Raw genomic sequence first — 8,461 nt, 5'->3', positions numbered from 1 at the left:
TCCAGAAATCACTTACTAATTTTTGTGTCATTTACTTGGGTTAGAGCGAAGAAGAAAATTCTAAATATTTATCTACAGACACCTAACATCATGCTCTCAGCTTTCATAGCTCCAGGGCTAGCTGCAGACTGTGAAAGCTTCAAAGCTAATCTAGGGGTGAAGCCCTAATTCTTGAGAAGATTGCTCAAATTATCTTGTTTTCTAACTTCAGGGAATCTATTGCACAAACTTTCAATGCTCTCTTACCCGTATATTGATGACCTTTAACCACTCAAACCCCCTCTGCTATCCCAAGCCAGGACCCCAAAGCAACCTCTGCCCACACCCTGACTTCCTTGCCACATCCACACCCTCACATGCTTGCTGATTCAAAATTACTTCAGCTGCTTTTTCTGAACCTGGTCTTGTTGGAAGTGAACTGACTGACATTAATCCCTTTACCACCTGCCACATAGAGAAGCATGAAGCATTACCCAGGATACAGAAAGTCCATAAAGGCATACATCTAAATTATTGAACACATCTGCGAGTTTATTATGATCTATGTTTATTCATACACATAATGAGGGAGCAGCAATTTATTTTCTCTGCTTCATCCATGTTGTAATCAAGGTGTCCAACTCTCATTGTTACCTCGCCAATACAAAATAGTTTGTAGTCATCTCGGACCTCACTATTTTACAGGAATGTTGTATTAAACAAACAGAATCTCTGGAGCTGGAATACAAGGTATCCTCTCTTAATGCAGTGCTCCGACCACAAAGATACCGAGTTAGGATGGGTTTTGTCGTTCCAACTTCTAACCCACTAAGTTATTCATTGTGCTCTGCCACAGCTTTTTCAGTAGGAGGTAAGAATAAAAAAGGCCTGAGGAGCACCCACCAGTTTTGCACAGACATAATCTGAGTGATGTGGACACGAACCCTCTAAACAGCAGTGAGAACTGAAACTTAATGTCCTTTGCACACACACGAAAGAAAAGGCCATGATACTGCCTGACACCAGTGAAAGAACATAGAGCTCTGCTTCTGTGATTTCTTCAAACGAGGAAAAGGCAAAGACACCAGAGTGTTCTGGTGACACTCATGGGAATATGCAGGCAGATAGCCCGGACTGACAGTCCAGCTGAGAACTCATCACTTGCTGTTTGCAGGTCAGTCTTTAGGGCACACCAGCTAGCTGAAGCAGCAGTCAGTTGCACAGCTTGTGGCACATGAACTAGCGAAGGGCAGCACCAATGGAGCAAAGTGCCACAACTGTGCCATCCATGGCCGCTGTAAGCCAACAACCTTTACATTCATAGTCATTGAACTTCAGCAGGGAACTCGGGTGAGCCACAATTCCCTTTATTTCAGGTTAGTTTAGGAGGTTTTGCATCGCGGCTTACCAGATGATTGTGAAACTCTTACAACACTGGCTCCTATGGCTGTTGTCCCACCTCTGATGAGCTGCTGAGCCAGCACGGGGCTGAGAGCACTGGGAAGTGAGCCCAGACAGTGGTGGCGGGGGTTGGACTGCATGATCTTGGAGGTCTCTTCCAACCTGGTTGATTCTGTGATTTCTACAGTGCTGCAAAAGCCCTAAAGATCGGTAGGTCACTACTGGCGTCACCTTTGTGCACACGAGACTGGTTCTGGTGTTTTTTCAGCGTGAATAATTTGATGACACTGCTAATTTTTGTTTTCCTTCCTAACGTATTTCTCAAAAAATAGCTTGATTATTCTAAAAGAAGGCCAAGTAATTGCTCTCCTTTTTGCTGCAGCTCAGGTCTGTGCTCACAAGCCCTACACCTGCTCGGCCGCACACCTGGTCGAGGAAAAGTGCCCATGGCTGTACTTTCAGCCCTTCGGTGCCACTCACTTCCACCTCGCAGCCCCTAAAATCGCATTCATCGTCTTCCTGGCAATAAACCCCGGCGCCAGCCACGCTCTTAGCGGGCACACGCCGGGGCCAGGAACCGGGGCTGCTACTGAGGGAATGTCAGCGGCAGCCACTCGGAAGGAGCGGATAACGCTTCCGCGCAGCCCCTGGGCCCGCTGCGCGAAGCTGGGGTCCCGGGAGAGTTGGCGGCGCTCGTCAGCAGCGGGATAAACGGCAGGAGTCGTCGGCTTACCCTCAGCCGGAGCCCCGCGGCGCAACGAAAGCGACATGCACCGGCTGCGGCCGCGGGGCGGCCGGGCAGCGAGTCGTGCTCCCGGCGGCGCGCCCAGGCGCCCCGCCCCACCAGACATGTTCGCCTGGCGCTCAGCCGGGCCCACTCCCTGACCCTCTCCTGCCCGCGGTGGGCGGGCGGGCTGGAGGAGAGCCAAGCGGGACGCGGTGGCCAAAGGAGGAGGAGGAAGAGGGGGAGGCGGGGGCGGCGCGGCCGCTGAGCTCCCTGCGGTCCAGCAGGCAGGCCAAGCGCGCAGCGGGCACGGTAAGGCGGCGGCAAGCACAGCCAGCGCTGCCGCTGCTGTCGCGACCGGAGGCGGGAGGGCGGAGGCGGGGCGTGCGGGGCGGGACGGTGGGCTGCGCTCCTCGCCGCCTCCCGCCCCGGCCTGACCGCCGCCCCGCCCCGCCCCGCGGGAGGGGTGCGGGTTCAGCCCCGCTCTTGGTCGTTGTCGCTCGCTGCTGTCGGCCGTCGCTGCCTCAGAAGTTGGGGGCTGGCCGCGGGCGGAGGGAGTGCGATGCCCGGCGGTGCTGCCGCCGCGGCGGCCGCTCGCTGAGGCGCTCCCATGGTGCCGGCGTCCGCCGGGGGCCTCGCGCCCGCCGAGCTGCCGAAACTTGGGGGAAGTTTCTGAGCGAGTTGGTGAGTAGCGGGCGGCGGCTCCGCGCCTCTCCCGCTGGCCGCCTTTCGCGGGGGACGGCCGCGGGGCGGCTTCCTCGCCCCCAAGACCTGGTGACGGTGGCGGGCCAGGGTCGGGCTCCCATCTGTCTTCGGAATTCGCCTGCACCCGGTGCTCGCCTGGGGCTCGTCGAGGTGTTTGTGCACAGCCCCCGTGGCCCCAGACGATGTCGGAGCCCCTTGGGGAGCTGGGGCAGGCGGAGCCGGGCCGTGTCAGCGAGCGTCAGCTCCGGCCGCTGAGCCGCGGGTGGGACGGCTGGCAGGGACAGGCGATGGGGCAGAAAGTTTTCTGACCCCGCGTGTCGTGGGCGACGAAGGGGGATGATGAGGAAGGGAGACCTAGCCTTGGAAGTCTAGCGAAGCAGTTTTCTTCAGGGAAACCTTTTCTGTAAAAAGGAGAGCGAAAAGGCAAGATAAGCTGCCAGCGTCTTCGGCTCTCCGGCCGTAGTGGACCTGATGGGAGTTTCTCCTCCGTGCGGTTTATTTCAGATCGTACAGCGTGTGTCTGTATGGCGTTCCCCTCCTTTTTTTAACTTTACGTGCCATCTGTAATTGATTGCATTTCGTTGTGTGCGGTCTGATGTAAGTATTGCACAGGAAAACAACTGCAGAGAATATTGTTGAAAGCGTGGTGCACATCCTCCGAGCAGAAGTAGACACAGCCGAGGAGGTTACGGCAGAGGAATAGCCGACGTTGTCCCACAGCAGCGTCGTTAGGGACTTTCGTTGCAGAGTTTCACGGCGTTAATTTGAGAGATCAGGTGTGTAAAAGTGTGTTAGTTACGCGTCTTTTCTCGAGTGCTGTGTATCTTGTTCAGAATCTAGCGTATTGTTAACGCGCTGTGTTGAGTCACAGCTTCACTTTCCTCCCTAGCGTAGCAACTGCAATACTCGCACATCTTTGATCAGTTAGTGGTTAAATCGGAAATAAGATTCCTGCAATTAAAGAGAACGTAGCCCACTGCTCAAGGTGAATCCCGTTTTATAAATGCTTTAGGCAAGTGTGTACCGATAGGGAAAAACTGAAGTTGTTTCCAGGCAAAGAGGTGCGTAAATTAAACCTGAAAGACTGCTGTAGCATAGTCTCGGTTGATCGCTTCAGTGTTTGAAATAGGCTTGTGAATAGAATAAATATATGGAAATTGGATAAAATTTATCTAAATACTGGTAGTTACTTAAAAGGTAGTATTTCAGATGTTGAGATTAGAGTAGATTACAGTTGAGATGTGGCACCATAGAGTGATAAATAAAAGCATTACTGAAAGTTTTTCAGACAGCTTGAAACGTTTAAATAGGAATGTGATGTCTTTCGTCTTCACCACATCTAAGTCTTGTGTTGCTAGAATTGCCACTTTCTGTGTTAATTCAGAACGTTATCATGCTCTAATAATTCAAAAGAGCTTACAAGACAGTTTGCAATTCATCTGAGGAGTAATTTCTAGTGTTTCCAGTAGACAGTAGTGTTATTTTTACTAAATAGATTAAAATAACAGCAGAAACTTGGTGTATACAGAAGCCATAGATAATCCCCAAATAATTTAGAAGCATTGTTTTTTGAGGTATATCCTTGACCAAATGTGGTCAAGCATTGCATTCATTATCGTAGGCTGTTTCATTCTTTCCTGCAATTGATGTATCTGCACAGTACAGTGCAGCACCATGCAAATGTATAAACCTGGGGACTCTACAGAGGCAGAACTCTACAGCCCAGCAGCACTGCTCCTAGAGTGAGCATTGTTCATTGCTGAGTGAGCCAAGGAGATGTAAGGAGCTTGATTCTGCACATTTTAACTAATGGAGGTAGTGTGTGCTGCTGTATGTGACCTCCTGTGCCTGTTTCTGGAAGAGAAAGCTAAAACAAATATTTCGTGGCAATTCCTCTGTTTCTGGGTTGATACCTTTCTTTTTTTCCCATCATCTGATGACTGAGAAAGTGAAATGCTTACTCATTATTTTAGAGTGTAGTTTTCACTGAACAGTGTCTCTTTACCTTGACTGTATGTACATTTCTGTTAATGTGTGTGTAAACTACATGTAGCCTTGCCCTGATCAAGTGGAGCTTTCTTTTTCAGCAGAGTTTTTTAGTCAAAGTCAGTACTTATTTTCCACTACTAACAGAAACATGGAGCTGAATAAATACAGCGTTGTGTATCTCATTTGAAATAGCAGGTTTCAGTGGACAAAGTAGAAGCTGTGAATATTAAAACAAGCAACAACAACAACAAAAAGTTCAACATTATCATTCAGCCTAGCTGAAGCTCTTGCAGTTTCAAGGTAGATGTCAAAATATTTTAAAAGCATTGCAAATAATTAAAAATTATAAGATTAACAAGAGGAAATAGTTTGTAGGGAGAGGATGGGCAAAGATACTGGCAGTGTAATCCTTTGTCTGCTCAGGCTGCTTGTGATTCTTTAAATGATGTGCTCGTGAAAGAGTCAGTTTTAACTGAAAGGATCTTCCTTATTTTTGTCACCAAATATTTATCAGATGGGAAGCTGAATCTTTGGCTGAGCCGGGCTGGGATGGTAGTTCTTCAAAAGAGACAGTGTATAAGGAAAGCAGGCAGAGCTGGTGCTGCTGCTGCTACAATTGTGCTGAAGGCAGATGTAGGAGATAGTAGCTTGACAGGAACAGATTTATGTCAGGACTTGAAGGAACACTTTGTGCTCAAATTGTTTTTCACTAGGAAATCTTTTTGTGTCATATTACAATCCCAGTTTGCGTTCTTTGTACATTGTGGGTGTTTATTTGCACATCATTTTAATTTGTGAGAGATGTCTCAAGCATCCTCATACCAAAGATCTGGTTCTCAGTGCATGACACATGTTTTTTGCCAGTAAATTGGGAAGGATATTTCTTGACAGAGATGGATGTTGTCTATATCCTGCTTACTACAGATTATGAAATGAAAGTGCATTTAAGTGTGATATTTTACTGACCTTTAGAAAGCAGGTATTCTGTTGAAAAGAAAGTAATTAGCAGGAACTCCTGGATTTTGTTAGTTGTATTAACATGTAACTTAAGAAGCACTTCAGGGTAACAGCATAGTTTGCAACAGGGTGGTTTGATGTCTTACCTAAATAAGGCAGCTCCTTGATGTTTGCTAGTCATTTCAGAGGTACAGTGTTGTGAGGATGTAAAGGACAATTTGCATTATTGATAGTGAGGAGGTAACTGCTGGAGAGTGACAGTCTCAGTGGTTCAGGCAGCAATGGTCACTGATTCATGGGATGCTTTTATTAAATGCATGAATGCATGTGCACAGGCACTCGGTTCAGAGTAACCTTTCAGGGTAAGGTTGACCCACTTCATTTTTTACTCAGGTAGTCATTAACTGAGGGCTTGTAGTGAAATTCAAGCATTTTTGAGCTTCAAAACACCATCTGCCATGCTCATCAAACTTATGGCGTTAATCGCGTTTCTGTTAGCCTTTTGACTTTCCAGAAAGCCCACTGACACCTATATAGTCTAAATCATGCTCAGTTATATAAGTCTTGAGTCAGTCTGCTGCCCTCCTGTATGTTTAAACTAGCAATGGTGTTTTGTGGCAGGGATCCACTGCATGGAATCACAGTCATACGTGGGAAGGTCATACAGGGCTGCATGGAGAACGCTGATCCTTGTGGTCCCTTCCAATCCTGACTGATCCTATGTTTCTATAACTGCGAGGAACACTGATGGGAGGATATGCAGTCCTGTTAAATATCTTTATTGATGATCTGGACAAGGGGATTGAGTCCAGCATCAGGAAGTTTGCAGAGGACACCAAGCTAGGAGAAGGTGTGGAGCTGTTGGAGGGTAGAAGAGCCCTGCTGAGGAACCTGGACAGGCTGGATGGGTGGGCAGAGGCCAATGGGATGAGACTGAACAAGGCCAAGTGCAGGGTTATGCACTTTGTCCACAGCAACCCCAAACAGTGCTGCAGGCTGGGGACAGAGTGGCTGGAAAGCAGCCAGGAGGAAAGGAATCTGGGGGTACTGGTAGACTGTAGCTGAAGAAGAGCCAGCAGTGTGCCCAGGTGGCCAGGAGAGCCAATGGCATCCTGCCCTGCATCAGGAACAGTGTGGCCTACAGGACAAGGGAGGTTATTCTTCCCCTGTACTCAGCACTGGTCAGGCCACACCTTGAGTGCTGTGTCCAGTTCTGGGCTCCTCAATTCAAGAGAGATGTTGAGGTGCTGGAATGTGTACAGAGAAGGGCAACAAAGCTGGCGAGGGGCTGGGAACACAAACCCTATGAGGAGAGGCTGAGGGAGCTGGGGGTTGTTTAGCCTGGAGGAGGCTCAGGGGTGACCTCATTGCTGTCTACAACTATCTGAAGGGAGGCTGTAGCCAGGTGGGGGGTGGCCACTTTTCCCAGGCAACCAGCAACAGAATAAGGGGACACAGTCTCAAGTTGTGCTGAGGGAGGTCTAGGCTGGATGTTGTTAGGAAGTTCTTCACAGAGAGAGTGATTGGCATTGGAATGGGCTGCCCAGGGTGGCGGTGGAGGCACTGTCCCTGGAGGTGTTGAAGCAAAGCCTGGCTGAGGCACTTAGTGCCATGGTCTGGTTGATTGGCTAGGGCTGGGTGCTAGGTTGGACTGGATGATCTTGGAGGTCTCCAACGTGTTTGATTCTATGATTTGGCAGAGAATTTTAATCCTGCGTTGAGAGAGGAACAGGTGCTGTGTTTATTCTGCTGAGAAGTGGAGTTTTGCTTTCCCATCTTCCCATTTCTGTAGCCATTTAGATAAACACACAGCATTGGGGTATTACAGCGATAGACCTGTTAGGCCTGTGCATCAAGCAGAGTTGACTACCTAAAGCGGGTGCATATTGTGGGAATCTAAACTCAGAATGTGCAAAGAGAAGATACTTAATCAGTTTAATGGTCATTAAGGTGGAAGATTTCTGACTCTTAATAAGCTTACTGCTTAGAGCAAACATGATATATTAAGACATAAGTATCATTTATCCATTGCATTTGGGTACCATTTAAACGCTGGACAATAACAGAGATGGAGTTAATTAACTTTTAGGACTTCAGAAACTATTTAAATACTATCATAAATCCATCACAATCTTCAGACTCAGTTTGTAAGTAGTCAGTCCAAACACAAAGTAATATTTCAGATGCTCTGTGGAGTAATTCTGTGCAATACAGGTTTGTCAGCAGCTAACACAACTCTGAGGGGTAGTTGGAAATAGATTACTAATAACAACTGTCATGTCACATCGTTCAGGCACTTAAATTCATTTTGAAGTTTTGCTGCCTCAGGAGAAAAAGAGATTTGGTAAAAGCTGGAGGAAAAAGATCAAATCCTGACGTTATTATTGGGAGCTGTTCCAGCACCACGCTCACTGTCTTTTGGCTTGCAGCCCAGACTATTGTGACACTGTGGTCCCGGGTACACCAGTATAGTCACTCAGTCCTCTGGCTTTTGCAGTGGAGCTAGGTCGAGTCTGGCCAGCCTAGAATTTGGGGAGAACAAAAGTATTTTTACCTGTTCTTATCCAGGCAGAGATATCCAGTTGCCATTTTTAGCCTTTAAAATCTGCTGTACCTTCAAACACCAGAGAAGGGCCACAAGGGTGATCAGAGGGCTGGAGCACCTTTCCTATGAGAACAGGCTGAGGGAGTTTGGACTGATTCTGA

General features: G+C 48.2%; 1 protein-coding gene across 2 annotated transcripts in view; it reads left to right on the top strand.

Annotated features, from left to right (window-relative positions):
- Positions 1-2,666: 2,666 nt before the first annotated feature.
- Positions 2,667-8,461, top strand: part of GHR (growth hormone receptor) — a 185,663-nt gene continuing 179,868 nt past the window's right edge. For both annotated transcript variants that reach the window (XM_064140354.1, XM_064140353.1), the window contains exon 1: positions 2,667-2,788. The gene's annotated coding sequence lies outside the window, so the exon portion shown is untranslated. The remainder of the gene's footprint in view (positions 2,789-8,461) is intronic.

Source organism: Pogoniulus pusillus, chromosome Z (assembly GCF_015220805.1).
Source record: "Pogoniulus pusillus isolate bPogPus1 chromosome Z, bPogPus1.pri, whole genome shotgun sequence".
NCBI lineage: Eukaryota > Metazoa > Chordata > Aves > Piciformes > Lybiidae > Pogoniulus > Pogoniulus pusillus.
The sequence above is the reverse complement of the archived record's forward strand: the minus strand, read 5'-3'. Positions and strand labels throughout refer to the sequence as shown.